Source organism: Cetorhinus maximus, chromosome 11 (genome assembly GCF_964194155.1).
Source record: "Cetorhinus maximus chromosome 11, sCetMax3.hap1.1, whole genome shotgun sequence".
NCBI classification, from domain to species: domain Eukaryota; kingdom Metazoa; phylum Chordata; class Chondrichthyes; order Lamniformes; family Cetorhinidae; genus Cetorhinus; species Cetorhinus maximus.
The window spans coordinates 8,110,916-8,126,669 of record NC_135889.1 but is presented as its reverse complement, the minus strand read 5'-3'; the positions used below and the strand labels follow the sequence as shown (position 1 = coordinate 8,126,669).

The 15,754-nt window shown below is 47.1% G+C and overlaps 1 protein-coding gene across 47 annotated transcripts in view; it reads left to right on the top strand.

Annotated features, from left to right (window-relative positions):
* Nucleotides 1-12,358: 12,358 nt before the first annotated feature.
* LOC144686370 (poly(rC)-binding protein 3) overlaps nt 12,359-15,754 on the top strand; it is a 169,721-nt gene continuing 166,325 nt past the window's right edge. For 46 of the 47 annotated variants that reach the window (XR_013577918.1, XR_013577917.1, XR_013577919.1 and 43 more), the window contains exon 1: nt 12,359-12,440. The gene's annotated coding sequence lies outside the window, so the exon portion shown is untranslated. The remainder of the gene's footprint in view (nt 12,441-15,754) is intronic. The other variant, XM_078551464.1, reaches the window with a different exon arrangement.

Sequence of the window (15,754 nt, the reverse complement as noted above, 5' to 3'; positions counted from 1 at the left end):
GACACCGGCAAGAGAGCATCACAGCCTCACAAGCAGCTGTTGGAGACTGAGATGGAGCAGGCCTCGGGGAGTTGGAGTACTTGGGGCAACCAAGATGCCGAGGCCCAGGCTGATGACAAGCCTCGGGAGTCAGGCGGTGTCATGAAGCTATTAATGTATATAATGTTATTGGAAATGATTATTTTTTAAATAGATGTTTAGGCTGTGGGTGTGTCTGTGTGTGTTTTAATTGGATTAAAGCCAGCTAGTCTGGGTGCTTTCTGACAGTATTTTACCCAGGGCTGGGGTAGGCTCATGCCATGCAGGAAACCTGGCTGCCTTACCTGCACGGGCTGGCGTCGGGCCTGGGGGACCTCCTTTACGGGTTCCCTGGGCCCATCGGAGGCCCCCCCACCATTCCCAGATCAATGCCCCCCCCCCGCCCCCCCGCCCTTTTTCAACTCCATCCCCAGCCTCACTGAGACTCCTGACCCCAGGGCTCCTAGGCACGGTGGGACTGCCTGTAGTCCAAGCAGCGGCCATCGCTCCTGGACGATGCTGCTGGGATCACAGAGCTGCCAGCCATCTGATTGGCCGGCTCGTCGCTAAGGCGTGACAACCATTGGGATTGTGAGCAGGCTTCCCCCATGACCTTCTGGCCCGTGGGCGGGCGGCGTGCTGGGGTTGGGGACTGCAGTTCCCTGGGACCATGGTCCTTGGCGATCGTCATGAACATTCAACCAATAGTTAAACTTGCCAGGAGCTTTTCCTGCTGTCCCACGATAGCTGCTTCAATTATCAGCTGTGGCTCAGTTGGTTGCACTCTTGCCCCTGAGTCAAAAGATTCAAGGTTCAAGTCCCATCACAGGGTTTAAGTGCAAAAAGCCATGCTGACATTCCAGTGCAGTACTGAGGAAGTGCTGCACTGCCGGAGATGCCATTGCTCAGATGAGTTGTTAAACGAAGGCCCTGCCTGCCCTCTCAATTCAGTGGGTGTAAAAGATCCCAGGACACTCTTCCAAAGGAGAGCAGGGGAGTTCTCCCCCGGGCCCTGGCCAATATTCACCCCTTAAGCAACATCAAACACTGATCATTATCACATTGCAGTTTGTGAGAACTTGCTGTGCACAAATTGGCTGTTCTGTTTCCCACATGACAACAGTGACAATACTTCAAAAATGTTTCATTGGCTGTAAAACATTTTGAGATGTCAAAGGTGTTGTATCGATGCCAGTCTTTTTTCTCATCCCTCCATTCATTACACCTCTGTGGAATGTAACTCATACAGTCATAGAATTATACAGCACAGAAACAGGCCCTTCGGCCCATCGTGTCCATGCCAGCCATCAAGCACCTATCTATTCTAATCCCATTTTCCAGCACTTGGCCTGTAGCCCTGTATGCTATGGCATTTCAAGTGCTCATCTAAATGCTTCTTAAATGTTGTGAGGGTTCCTGCCTCTACCACCCCCTCAGGCAGTGTGTTCCAGGTTCCAACCACCCTCTGGGTTAAAAAATTTTTCCTCAATTCCCCCCTAAACCTCCTGCCCCTTACCTTAAATCTATGCTCCCTGGTTATTGACACCTCCGCTAAGGGGAAAAGTGTCTTCCTATCTACCCTGTCTATGCCCCTCATAATTTTGTATACCTCTATCAGGTCCCCCCTCAGCCTTCTCTGCTCTAAGGAAAACAACCCTAGCCTACCCAGTCTCTCTTCATAGCTGAAACGCTCCAGCCCAGGCAACTTCCTGGTGAATCTTCTCTGCACCTTCTCCAGTGCAATCACATCCTTCCTATAGTGTGGTGACCAGAACTGCACACAGTACTCCAGCTGTGGCCTAACTAGCGTTTTATACAGCTCCAACATACCCTCTGTGGTCTTATATTCTTGGCCTCGGCTAAGAAAGGCAAGTATCCCATATACCTTCCTAACCACTTTATCCACTTGTGCTGCTGCCTTCAGGGGTCTCTGGTCATGTACACCAAGGACCCTCTGATCCTCTGTACTTCCTAGGGTCCTACCATTCATTGTGTATTCCCTTGCTGTGTTAGTCCTCCCAAAATGCATCACCTCACACTTCTCAGGATTAAATTCCATTTGCCACTGCTCTGCCCAGCTTATCAGCTCACCTATATCACCCTACAATCTCAGGCTTTCCTCCTCACTATTTACGGCACCACCAATTTCCGTGCCATCTGCGAGTACCCACTCCGGGCAATTGGCCTGTGGATGTGATAGCTGAGGAATTCTGCTTCAGACACCATGAAGTAGACTTCCTAGTCTTGAGTATATCAACAGTAAGTCTTTATTAACAGCTCATAACTATATACATATATACAGTAGAGGGTACAGGTGTGGAGCTGGCTCCATCCTAGGGCTTTACACATCTCTGTCCATCTCTAGGTTGACCCTGGCTCTGGATCATGTGCCTTCTCACATCACTGTGTGGGCAGTACTTAGTCCCACATTAACCCTCTGTGTAATGGGGAGATGGTGGCTTAGTGGTATTGTCTATGGACAATTGAATCCCACCAGATGGTGGGGTTCAATAAAAAAATCTGGAATTAAAAGTCTAATGATGACCATGAAACCATTGTTGATTGTCGTAAAAACCCACCTGGTTCACCAATGTCCCCTTAGAGAAGGAAATCTGCCATCCTTACCTGGTCTGGCCTACATGTGACTCCAGACCCACAGCAATGTGGTTGACTCTGAAATGGCCTAGCAAGCTACTCAGTTCTCAAGGGCAATTAGGGATGGGCAATAAATACTGGCCCAGACAGTGATGCCCACATCCCATGAACAAATAAAAAAAATAAAGACCCGACTATCACAATAGTTGTCATGATCACTCACGTTACCATTACTCAGGCCTTGACTTCTGTTCCTCAGAATCCTCATCACAAAACACAGGAATATTTTAGGTAGAAAGTGTCTAGTTTACTTCTATCGGTCACTTAGAGTCTGAGGTTTTAAAATTAATTCCGACTAATCATGAGGAATGGACCTTAACAGTTTGACTGCCATGTTTGAGAAGTGCTGTTTTACCGTTACAACCTTTTACCTTACCTGTGTCTTTCCATTTGCTGTGACCGTCTCTTTTATGGTTAACCAAATTTCCTGATTCTGCCTCAGGTGGTCTTATATGAAGCCTCAGTGTTCTCTGAATTTTCTCAGATATCAGTCTTGAGTAAAGATCATATCCCTGAATATAAAACATTCAAACGCACAGAAAATATGGAACTAATTACAATATGGGATTTCGCCCCTGCACTAATTGATAAGGACTATATCCTCCAACCATCTGGAGTGAATTCTTTGCATGAAAGTAAGTCATCAGCTTGTGGTCTGGTTCATCAACTAAAATGTTATACAGCATTTCATCGACCGCCTCATGATTCCTTTTACAAAGTCCGTTGCTTAAAAGGACTTTCAGCTACAGTTTTCATGGCCATATGTTTCATGACCATTTCACACATCTCTGAATTCATCATTGATAAATTCCCCTTCATTATCAGTCAGTAAGTCCGGTCATTAACCATTTCCCCAAATTGCTGCAAATAGAGACATGTTGCCGAAACTTTTCATCTTGCGCTCATCAGGACAAATGCAAGAATGCCAAATTTCAAAACTGTCACAACAATTTATACTACAGGAGAAAGGGGTTCTGATTGGTTAGCAAGTCGACCCTGATTGGCCGAGGCATTTCCATGCAGAAAGCAACAGGGAATTGAAGGCTGCCAGGTAATTCAAAAAAGACAGAGTACAGACCGTACTCAACCAGTTCATGCTTGCAAAACCCAAAACCAAAACATCTACTGTTAGACATGATTCTGCGATTGGGCAGCACTTGCGAGCAATCCCGAGTCTGCTAATTGCTACACTGACAACCAATTTAAGACAATTAGTTGGGCTCGTAAACTGGCTCATTTACCCTTGCTAGAAACACTAAATATTCAGACACAGGGACCTGCTCTCTGCAAACAAAAGAAATATGTTCAAGGCTTGCACTTTTCTTGAATTACCTGGGAGTTTGGTCATTCAGAGTTAACTCACTAATCAATCTGTACCCTTTTCTCCTATAGTATAAATTGTTGTGATCATTTGAAATTTGGTATTCTTGCGTTTGTCCTGGTAAGTGCAAGATGAAAAGCTTTGGCAATGTTTCTCCATGACTTTGTCTATGATAATCCCTTTACCCTTACTATGTGTTATTGTAGAAAGACTAAATCTGATTGGCAGATCTACAAAATGTAGGGTGAAAATATTTCTGCCTTTGCCCTTTATTTAAACTTTAGATGCATGGCAATTATCTTGTTAAAGTCACATATGTTATGGACAGGAGGGGGTTTAATTTAGAACAGCCCTGATTTCTCCACTCACTACCCCTCTATTAACAGAAAGGTGTTTTTTGATTTTTGATTTCCCACTTATATAAGTGTTTTCCCCAACCCTTCAGTTTGGAGTGATCCAATCCTCTATTAATAACCCCACAGCAAACTGCGGATAAGATAAAATAAGAGGGTTGGTTTATGTTACACACATGCACGCGTACACACTGTTCACCCCTTTTTGTATTCATAACATAAAAAAGACGGATAAGAGAAAGAAAGAGGTTCAGGGCAGAGGCCACAGTAAAAATAATAATAATGGTTTCACGTGAGTCCAGAGTCCACAACCAAAGCCCAACGAGGAATCCTTTCACAGAGTTCAGCTTGCTGAAGACGGTGGTGTTGATGTCCCAAGCTGAAGTAGGCACACAGAAATTGAATCAGTTCTGTAGGCGATAGTATAAAATCTTCCCAGCAGAGTCAGGTTAGATAGGGGCCAGTTGTCCAACCTGGCCAGAGCTTGCTTCTGTGTGGCCAACCAGTCAGATGTTAAACAGCCGACTGAAGATGGAATCCGAAAGCTGTATAATTAAAGCAATTCAAACAGCTCAAATCTTGATCATGTGACAGGATGGTGTCAGCTCGAGCTATTCAGCTAATGAGGCCTCTTGTTAAAACCCATTGTGGCTTGAGCAGCTAACTGTAGAACCATTAGCACAACGTTGGAGACAAGGAGTCACAAATAACTCTGCCTTTGTCCATAGGTGGCCGATGCAAACGTTTCATCTACAATCCTTTGTGCTGACTTGGCTGGAACGTTTATACAATGCAAGGAGTGTTACATTCCAGGGGTTTGATGTGTTAGCCTTTGTCCACTTTTAAACTGCTCAGAAACTGCCAGAACTACCATCATGTGGTCAGTGGTGGCCATTTTATCAGTCCAGCCATTTGTTCATTTTAAAAGAAAAATAATAGGGGGATGTATCTGTGTATATCCTTTATGTCTTCTGATCACCAATAGAAGGCTCACAGCAGGAGATGGCAACATCTTTTGAAACTTCTTGCAGATCTCACACTTTTCATTAATCTCATCCATTTGCCTTATTTATTCTTCATCAACTATACCTGCATCTTTTAGCAGGATTCTTAACTGTTGACAAGCAGGGTGAGCAAATTGTCTACATAACTTCTGGACATTATTTTTCCTCCCTGATTATTACCACATGTTGCTATTAATACTTCTCCGACACTATGATGAGAAATATCAGGTTTTGTTGGGGGGATACAATAATGTCCTGACTGGATAAACTACAGATCAGTTGACTTTCCAAAACTAACTGCCTTATCATGATCAATGCCAAGTTTCATTTATGCCTTTTTCTAAGGTTTACTCAACGGCTTTGGTATCCCACTAGAGATTACATCAGTACTGATAAGGTGGCTTACTTCAGCTATTTTGCCTGAAATTACAATTCTCTAGTTACCTCAATGTGCTCTCATTGTCAAACATAAAGCAAATAGTACTTTTATATTCTTTAAATTTGCATCAATCTTCACTAGTTTGTAAATCAAGATACATTTTCACCAATCTGTCCCAGATACTGTTGAAGTACAAACGCAATTTAGTACTACACAGTTAAAGAAGTCCACGACTAACTGTGATATGCATCACAGGACTAAAATTCCTTGTGACCAATATAATTTGTTCAGATTCATTATTACCTTCATCTTCTTCCTCAGAATTATCTTTGTCATGTGTCATTTTGAGGGTCTTGGCTCTTCACTTTGGGCAGCTGACTACACAATGATACTTCAAATCGCACCTATTAACTGTTCACTGGGATTCATTTAGTCATCATTATTGTTCCAGTTTTGTCCGCTCTTGCAGTAGCCAGAACTGCTAGAGGTGCTTACACCCTCATTTTGCCTATCTTTAATTCTTCCATTGTGTGGATGCCTGTGTCCTGTATTTGTAGAACTTTGAAATCTGGCAATCATTGAGTCTTCTATTCTTTGTGTCACTGCAGAAGGTCTCTTTTATTCCATGAAGGGTGAAGGAAATGACTGTTTTCACAGGAGGCAGCAGCCATCTGGTGCAACAAGAGTTTCTTTCTCTGAGAGCTAAACACTAATGAGAACCAGTTACCTGTCCACACGAGACACCTTGGCACAAGAAGTACCCACTAACTTCAGCACCAGTACTGATTCAGGCATTCCCAGCTTTTATACAATCTGTTAAAGTCCATGATATATTCTTTTGTTTTCCAAAATGTATCAAATTCATTTTTTAATGTAGAATTCATCCAAGATTGCGAATAAAACCTATCATCTGAAAAAAATAGCTCTCTTCATTCATGGGATCTTGTCTCTGGCCAGACCAGCATTTGTTGCCCATCCCTAATAATTGCCCTTGTTCAGAGGGCATTTAAGAGTCAACCATATTGCTGTGGAGTCATATATAGGCCAGACCAGGGAAGGACATCCTAAGGGACATTAGTGAACCAGATGGAGTTCGATCAGTCATCATCAGACTTTTAAATTCAAATTTCACCATCTGCCATGGTGAGATTTGAACCCCAGAACATTGCCCTGGCTCTCCGGAATACTAGTCCAGTGACAGTACTACTATACCAACCCATGTCCATACAGCCACTTCATTCTTCCACTGGTCATATAGTTCAGAGTCTGAGAACATTAAAGAGTAATCAAACCCTGAGAAATTAATACACTTACTTTCTGCCATTTTCCACAATGGCCACCAGGAGTTTAGCTTTTTTTTGGTCTGAAAAATGTTCCTTAGGTTCCAACCTTCAACTTTATGCAACTATTCTCTGATACCATGTCATACTAGAGAAAGCCACTTGGTGAAGGATAAAACTGGAGCCATTCATTACATACTTTTTCTGGCCATTTATTTACAAAGATACGCGTTACAAAAATGCACCTCCTGACCCAAACCACCCACAGGCTCAGACTGTTCCTATTTAGACCTCAGGAGCCCAAATGAATCCCTAGTTAATGACCCCCGGCTACATACAATTAACAGGTCATCCATTCAGATAGTTTACTTTGAGCTGTTGGCCATGGGAAATGTTTCAAGAAACACAATTTTATGTTCCAGTGCCTTTGGAGCTCATTTTGGGTGCTCATAATTGATTATTGTCTCATTACTATTCATGTGCACAGAGAAGTTATTTTTAAAGGCGTGCCCCACTGTGTATGAAGAACATGTTTGTTTCGAAAAAATGTGCCGAGCACGAGACAATCAGCCATAAATAAAACAGGTCAAATGGTCGCGTGCAATATATTTATCCATTAAACAGAAGCTTTATAAAGAAAACTCATTGTTGTCAACAGATGGCATTTGGAAAGCCAGAAACAGGTGGTGATGCCCCTTCAGCTTTAACGGGGCGAACAACTTTTGCAGATTGGAACTGGAAAAGATATCCTCAGTGAGTGCACCAGGGTTTAAAATGAGTGATTGCCAGTCAAAGTGTTTTCTCTTAAATTAACCGAGCAGTGAATATAAAACAGGCATCAGTCAGCGCTCCAAGACACCACAGGGGTTCTGTGTATACAGGGAACCTCTACCCCACCCACCGAAAATTTACTCTTCATAGGGAACCCACCCCCTTAACCCTCTTCACTACCAGTGGTCCAGTTCAATCACCTCTCAGCTACAAGCACTCAGATTATTCATGCATGCTTTCTTCTCTTTATACATAATTGAAGACTAATGCATTATTATTCATGAGCGCTCCAAAAGCAGCTCAAAAGATACTGGACATAAAATTCTTACAAGTTAGGAGGGTCTTTATTACATAAGCTGTCAAAAATAATTGTATAGTAAATAGTATTAATTATTCAGCAAAATCACAATGCTTTTCCACTTCATTTAATTTTGGAAAGTAAGTGAGAGGGTGTTGAAAGTTATATGTTTTGATGAATGACTCTTTAGGAGTTACCATTTCCATATCAGTGCACTGAGAGATAGATTTGACAAGGTTTTCATTATAGTTGGATGATAATAACTGTGTTGTGATTAACAATGTTGTTTTGTTTTCAGTTGTGTTTCTGGATCTTGAATATTAGTATTCATCCTTTAGTTTAACTTTAGTGTTTAAAATCCTGTATCTTCTCCTGAACCCTTTGGCCCTCATACTTTGGGGTTTTCTGTATCTATGGGTGGAATTTTACAGGCGAGTTTGAAGGCTGGGGGGGGGCGTCATTTGACAAAAAAAAATCTCATCATTTATCTCATTATTCTTTGAGGTAGCATGCTGTGGGCAAATTGTTTCTCTACATTATAACAGCAGCCACACTCCAAAAGTACTTCAGTGACTGCCAAGTGCTTTTGGATGTCCTGAGGCTTTGAAAGGCGCTATATAAATATAAAGGTGCAGTCACCTCTCGAGTCAAAACCAATCCCACTGCTCTACACTCTCCCCTTTGGCCAAGTCAACCAAACAGATTAAATGGTACATTTTGATCAGAAGAACGAGAAGAGATAATAAAAAGGGTGCAACTCTAAAAGGGGTGCAGGAAGAGGGACATGAGGGTATCTGTGCACAAATCACTGAAGGTGGTAGGGCAGGTTGAGAAAGCGATTAAAAAGGCATACAAGATCCTGGGCTTTATAAATAGAGGCATAGAGTACAAAAGCATGGAAATTATGGCAAACCTTTATAAATCACTGGTTCAGCTGCAAATTGAACATTGTGTCTAATTCTTCCCAGAATTCCACCCACATTTTGGGAAGGCTGTGAACCTGTTGGAGAGGGTGCAGAGAGGGTGTATGAGAATGGTTTCAGGGATGAGAAACTTCAGTGAGAATAGATTAATGAAGCTGGGGCTGTTCTCTTTACAGAAGGTTGAGAGGCGATTTGATAGAGATGTTCAAAATCATGAGGGGTCTGAACAGAGTAGATAGGGAGAAACTGTTCCCACTGGTAGAAGGATCGAGAACCAGAGGGCACAGATTTAAGGTGTTTGGCAAAGGAAGCAACTGCGACATGAGGAAAAACCTTATTACACAGTGAGTGGTTAGCATCAGAAAGATACTGTCTGAGAGTGTGATTGAAGCAGATTCAACTGTGGCTTTTGTTACAATCCTGTTAGGGACCGTTAACATTTAAAGAGAAATTGTTTTAAAGCAGAACTACGCCACAAGATTTCAGGTTTTAAAAAACAAATTTTATTGCATATAAAAGACAAACAAAACAAACACTATTAATTTCATTACATGGTTTATAACCACATATGTTATGCACTCAGCTTTACTTCTAACTTTCCCCAAGAATTCTCTTATACTTTATAATATCTTTTATTTACTTCTGTTGGGACCATTCAAAAGTATGCCACAGTCCTCTGGAATTTACTTTAATTCTCCTCAGTTCCAGCTATTCTCCGAGGTAGACTCTTTGGTTAATACCTCTTGACTGTGGCTGCCTCAGTCCCTTGTTCTGGTTGCCTTCTCAATGCTTCCCAGCTAATTCTGCTGAACGCTTTCTATGTTACAAAGCTCTGTGAGGACCACTGTAGATTTCTTCTGCTAGCTGAGAGCTAGAGTCAATACTTTTCCCTCATGAAATCCAAACTGACATGAAGCCCCCATCTGCATTTGATGCCGACAATGAAGTTAGTATTTTCCTCGACTTAACTGCCAACCTGACCAACACCCATTAGCTTGGCTATCTTTTCTCAGCAACGTGCAGACAGGTACAGTGCAAACTGTAATGAAACTGTCTTTTGGGCAAACACCCAGGTAAATCAAACAAAAGAACCTCCCATTTCCTGCGGCTTATCTCCATGACTACGTGGCATGTTCTAGGATGTCCTCAAACAGATATTTAGGTTAATCATTTCCAACTTAATAATTCTTCTGGATCTGAAATAGTAAATGGATTTTACAATCTTCCCTGTTTACAACCCGCTTTGATTCTGAGATCCATATAAGTAATTTATATTGCTAAGGAATGTGATTGCCCTTTCCCCAGATTCTCTGACCCACAAAGAAACTCTCATGTTTGTAAAGCTTCTAGCGGTATTCTTTCATCTGAAAATTCCGTACATAGTCTAAGTCATTTATTGAAGTACGTGGAGACCCTTCAGCTCCACCTAAGTTTTAAAAATGGGTCATCCATTGAATTTCCCTTGAGAAGGTGGTGGTGAGCCGCCTTCTTGAACCGCTGCAGTCCATGTGGTGTAGGTACACCCACAGTGCTGTTAGGGAGTTCCAGGATTTTGACCCAGCCGCAGTGAAGGAACGGCATCTTAGCTCCAAGTCAGGATAATGTGCGGTTTGGAGGGAAACTTGCAGGTGGTGGCGTTCCCATGTATCTGCTGCCATTGTCCAGAAGGAGGTAGAGGTCGTGGGTTTGGAAGGTACACACTACTGCTATTGTGCGTCGGTAGTGGAGTGAATGTTTGTGGATGGGGTGCCAATCAAGCGGACTGCTTTGTCCTGGATGGTGTCGAGCTTCTTGAGTGTTGTGGGAGCTGCACTCATCCAGGCAAGTGGGGAGTATCCCATCACACTCCTGACTTGTGCCTTGTAGATGGTGGACAGGCTTTGGGGAGTCAGGAGGTGAGTTACTCTCCGCAGAATTCCCAGCCTCTGACTTGCACTTATCCAGGCAAGTACAGCACTAACTCTGTTTCTCTCGCCAGTTGCTGCCAGACCTGCTGAGCATTTACACCATCTTTTGTTCTTATTTCAGACTCTCTTTTCAGGTTGCACAATGTGCTTTTAAAACAGGACTTTTAAAACATCATTAATAAATCAAAATAAACTTGAGCTTGGGTTTTATCCTCCTGCACCCTCTCAGCTTTGCCAAGGCAACTAGATGCAAACAAGGTGCTTTTGGAGAGTTTACATTCAGAGTTTTGAATTGTGACCATGGCACCATCGTGACCTCACCTTCTGATTGGTCGCCTGTGAACCCTGTGACCCTTGCAGCATGGCCTGTGATTGGATGATGATGGGCGGGAAGGGGAGGATTGGTGCAATCCGGGTCCCCTGATGCGCCTTTGGGCCAATGGGAGCTGCGCTTTCAACCCAAAGTTCACGTTTCTTGCCTTGCCTGCGAATGGACGGCCCTCGGATCTAGCCGCGCCCTAAGGGGCCTGCCCCACACAGTGGGCAGTGCAGCAGCAGCCATTGCTGCCTTTACCCACCTTTCTGCGGTTGGGGCTCTCGGTTGGCTGGCTAGGATGGGTCACGTGGGTTTTACGCCGCCGGCGATTGGCCGGCTGGCCTCAGCTGGCAACGTTAATAGGCTGGGTCGGGGGGGGGGGGGTGCTCCGCTGTCGTTGATTGGCTGAGGGCGGGGGGAAGCCGATGTTGATTGGCATGCTCGGAAACGGCCCTGGTGCAGCTCACTGGCCGAGGGCGGGGCGCGGTGGTGCTGATTGGCGGTCCCGGGGAGCGGTAGCGTTGGTTGGCTGATAGGAGGGGGGGGCGGTGGTAGAGGCCGGGAAACGGCGGCTCTGATTGGCAGGAGCCGGGGAGCGCCCGCGCTGATTGGCAGTTGCCGGGGAGCGTCGGCGCTGATTGGCAACAAGGGGAGGGGGGGGCGGGGCGGGGCCGAGGAAGGGCGGCGCTGATTGGCGGGGACGGGGAGCGGCCGGGCGGCCGGTGATTGGCCGAGGGCGGGGCGGCGGCGGTTGGGCTCGCGCATCCAGTGCCGTGCGGCGGTTAGTGCGTCTGGCGCCCAGTCTGAGAGGCGACGACAGCAGCAGCAACAGCGGCTGGTGGGCGGGCAACGGCTTTCCCCCCCTCCCCCTCACTAAACCTTTCCTATTCACCCTCAACCCCCCCCCCTCCCTCCCTTCCCACCCTTCCACCCCTGTCCCCCCCCACCCCAACTGCTTCACCTCTCTCCTCCGGTCTCCCTCGGTCCGGCCCTCGTTGCCCCAAAGGGACGCCGACTATTGTTCCCACCGACCGGCTCCATTCCTCCTCCCCCCCCCCTTCCTTCCCCCCCCCCCCCCATCCCCTTACCCCCATTATCCTTCCCCACACCCCCAACCACCCACCGCCCCTCGGTCCCACTGGTCCCTCACCTGTTTGTCCCCCCCTCCCTCCCTCAGTTGTTCCTGACACCGCTCCGGCCTGCCCTGGACACCCGGTAAGTTTCCGACAGGAGTTATGATGAGGGGAGGGGAGGGGAGGGGGGGGGTCTTGAGGTGGTGGGTTTCTATTTTAAAAATAATTCTACATCACTGACCGCGTGCTGGCGGTGGGGGGGTGCTCCCTGAGCGCGCGTGTTTGGGGGGGGGGGGGGTCTCCCTGAGCGCGCGTGTTTGGGGGGGGGGGGGGGTCTCCCTGAGCGCGCGTGTTTGGGGGGGGGGGCTCCCTGAGCGCGCGTGTTTGGGGGGGGGGGGGGTCTCCCTGAGCGCGCGTGTTTGGGGGGGGGGGGGGTCTCCCTGAGCGCGCGTGTTTGGGGGGGGGGGGGGGTCTCCCTGAGCGCGCGTGTTGGGGGGGGGGGGGGTCTCCCTGAGCGCGCGTGTTGGGGGGGGGGGGGTCTCCCTGAGCGCGCGTGTTGGGGGGGGGGGGGGTCTCCCTGAGCGCGCGTGTTTGGGGGGGGGGGGGCTCCCTGAGCGCGCGTGTTTGGGGGGGGGGGTCTTCCTAAGCGCGCGCTTTGTGGTGGGGGAGGGGGGGGGGTCTCCCTGAGCGCCCCTGTTGTTGTAGAGGGGGGGTCTCCCTGAGCGCGCGTGTTGTTGTAGAGGGGGGGTCTCCCTGAGCGCGCGTGTTGTTGTAGAGGGGGGGGTCTCCCCGAGCGCCCCTGTTGTTGTAGAGGGGGGGTCTCCCTGAGCGCCCCTGTTGTTGTAGAGGGGGGGTCTCCCTGAGCGCGCGTGTTTGGGGGGGGGGGGCTCTCCCTGAGCGCGCGCGCGCGCGTGTTTTGGTGGGGGGGGGCCTCCCCGAGCGCCCCTGTTGTTGTAGAGCGGGGGGGGGGTCTCCCCGAGCGCCCCTGTTGTTGTAGAGGGGGGATCTCCCTGAGCGTGCGTGTTGGGGATGGGGGGGGGTCTCCCCGAGCGCCTGCACGTGTTTTTGGTGGGGGGGGGCTCTCCCTGAGAGCGCGCGCGTGTTTTGGGGGGGGGTCTCCCCGAGCACCCCTGTTGTTGTAGAGGTGGGGGGGGGGTCTCCCCGAGCACCCCTGTTGTTGTAGAGGGGGGCGGTCTCCCCGAGCGCCCCTGTTGTTGTAGAGGTGGGGGGGGTCTCCCCGAGCGCCCCTGTTGTTGTAGAGGGGGGATCTCCCTGAGCGTGCGTGTTGGGGATGGGGGGGTTCTCCCCAAGCGCCCCTGTTGTTGTAGAGCGGGGGGGTCTCCCCGAGCGCCCCTGTTGTTGTAGAGGGGGGATCTCCCTGAGCGTGCGTGTTGGGGATGGGGGGGTTCTCCCCGAGCGCCCCTGTTGTTGTAGAGCGGGGGGGTCTCCCCGAGCCCCCCTGTTGTTATAGATTGCGGGGGGGGGTCTCCCTGAGCGCGTGTGCTGTTGTGGGGACGGAGGGGAGAGAGAAAGAGAGGGGTCTGCCTGTGTGCCCCTGCCCGGCGTTGGGGCGGGTAGTCTCCCCGTGTGCCATTATCCCATCCCTGTGTTCCTCTGCCTGGTTTAGCCACTTGCTCAACTCTGAGTGCACATTGGACCATGTGTTTCACTTGTGAGCACTGTTCATTTGTAGCACTGGCTGTGTTGTTCATGTCTCATCTCTTGTATGAATGACGTTGAAGATTCCATGTGCGTATTGTGAAGCTGTGTCCATTGAGCGAGAGACATTTTTTTTCAGTTCCCAATGGGGCTTTGATGGATGTATGCAGTTACACCAAATTTTTATGCCAATCTTGAGTGCCTCCTGACAGATGGGTGTGTGACTGTCCTGTGTCTTATTAGCCATGTGTGCACATGGAGTCTTCAATGTCATTCATACTGGAGATGAGACATGAACACACAGAGCAAGTGCCACACATGAGCAGCGCTCACAAATGAATGCATGGCCCAATGAGCACTCAGAGGTGAGCAAATGGCTAAATCAGGCAGAGGCACACGGGGACGGAGAAAAGTGTCCTTCCCTACACCCGGGGCAGGACCGCATGGGGTACATTCTGTGCATTTGTTGACAGTTATGGGTAGATCAGCATACATTGTGTTGGGGGTAAATTCAGCAACCTAATAACAGGAATTGCAAAACTATTTGAGTAATTTAAATGTGATTCCACGTGAAAGTAACAAAGTTCAATCAGGCTTATTGTAGTTATTTGAGTTTTGATGGTAAAAGTAAAGGACAAGCTCATCTTGCAACAGACTCTAAAGGTAGGACTATTGACCATTTCTAATCTACATTTATGCAGTTATTAAATGTTTACTGAAAATTACAGTCAACAAGTGACTCTTTTGTTATGTTTGTGTTAGCAGTTGATGTTCAGTTGTGCCAACTGAGCTGGTTTTTCCCTGAATTGCTGGTAAAGTTCTGGCAGTATTATTGCTCACTTGAGGCAGGAGGGCAGTGCACAAAGGCATTGGCATGTCCTCTGTGTATCAGGTGACTGAATTGGCTTCCAGGAGGATATGAAGTAATGTCCCAATTGTAGTCAATACAAACATTCCAAAATGCAGAGTGCTCCTCATGACAGTAATTTCATGAGAGTAGCTTAATGGCAAAGAAAGCTGACATGGTGAGCCTGTAATGTATTAAAATAAATTTGAGCGTTTTACGGGGAGGTATGATTCCACAGGCAGTAGCAGCCCGCTAGAGACTTGCTTAAGTAGCCATTCTTCACGTGATCCTGTGTAGTGTTGGGTTGCAATTGGGTTTGCTTATTTCTTCATCTAATGTTTTCATGTCCAGGATTGACTTTTCCTCTCCACTGCCAAGGGATGTTGAGGCCAGTTGTAGTGTCATGACCATGTTAACTGCATTTAACTAAATCAGTAGAAGGTAGGGACTGAACTTGGTATGTTTCACGGTCTGTGCATTAGGTGGTATGTTTACCCACTTAACTATCTGAGAAATCGGCTTGATTCCTGAAAAACCTCCCATGTAATGTGTGCCGTTGGCACACCTATTTGAACTAATTACAAAAATGTCAAGGTTCAATGCTAACCTAAAACTGGTCGATCTTAGCACTCCTGAGAGTGCCAACGTATTGTCGGATGGCACTTTAGTACTAGTCAACTACATGTTACTACTGTAGCAACAATTTGCATTTATATGGATCCTTGACCATTACAAAGCATCTCAAAGTCCTTGATGGGAGCATTATCAAAGAAAATTTGATATTCAGCTGCATAGAGATACTGGGACAATTTGAGAGAACTTTTGGTCACAAGTTACGAACATATGAAGGAGGAGCAGGAGTAGGCCATTTGGCACCTCGAGCCTGCTGTGCCATTTGGTAAGGTCATAGCTGATCTGATGTGGATGTAGCTGACAAGGCTATTTATTGC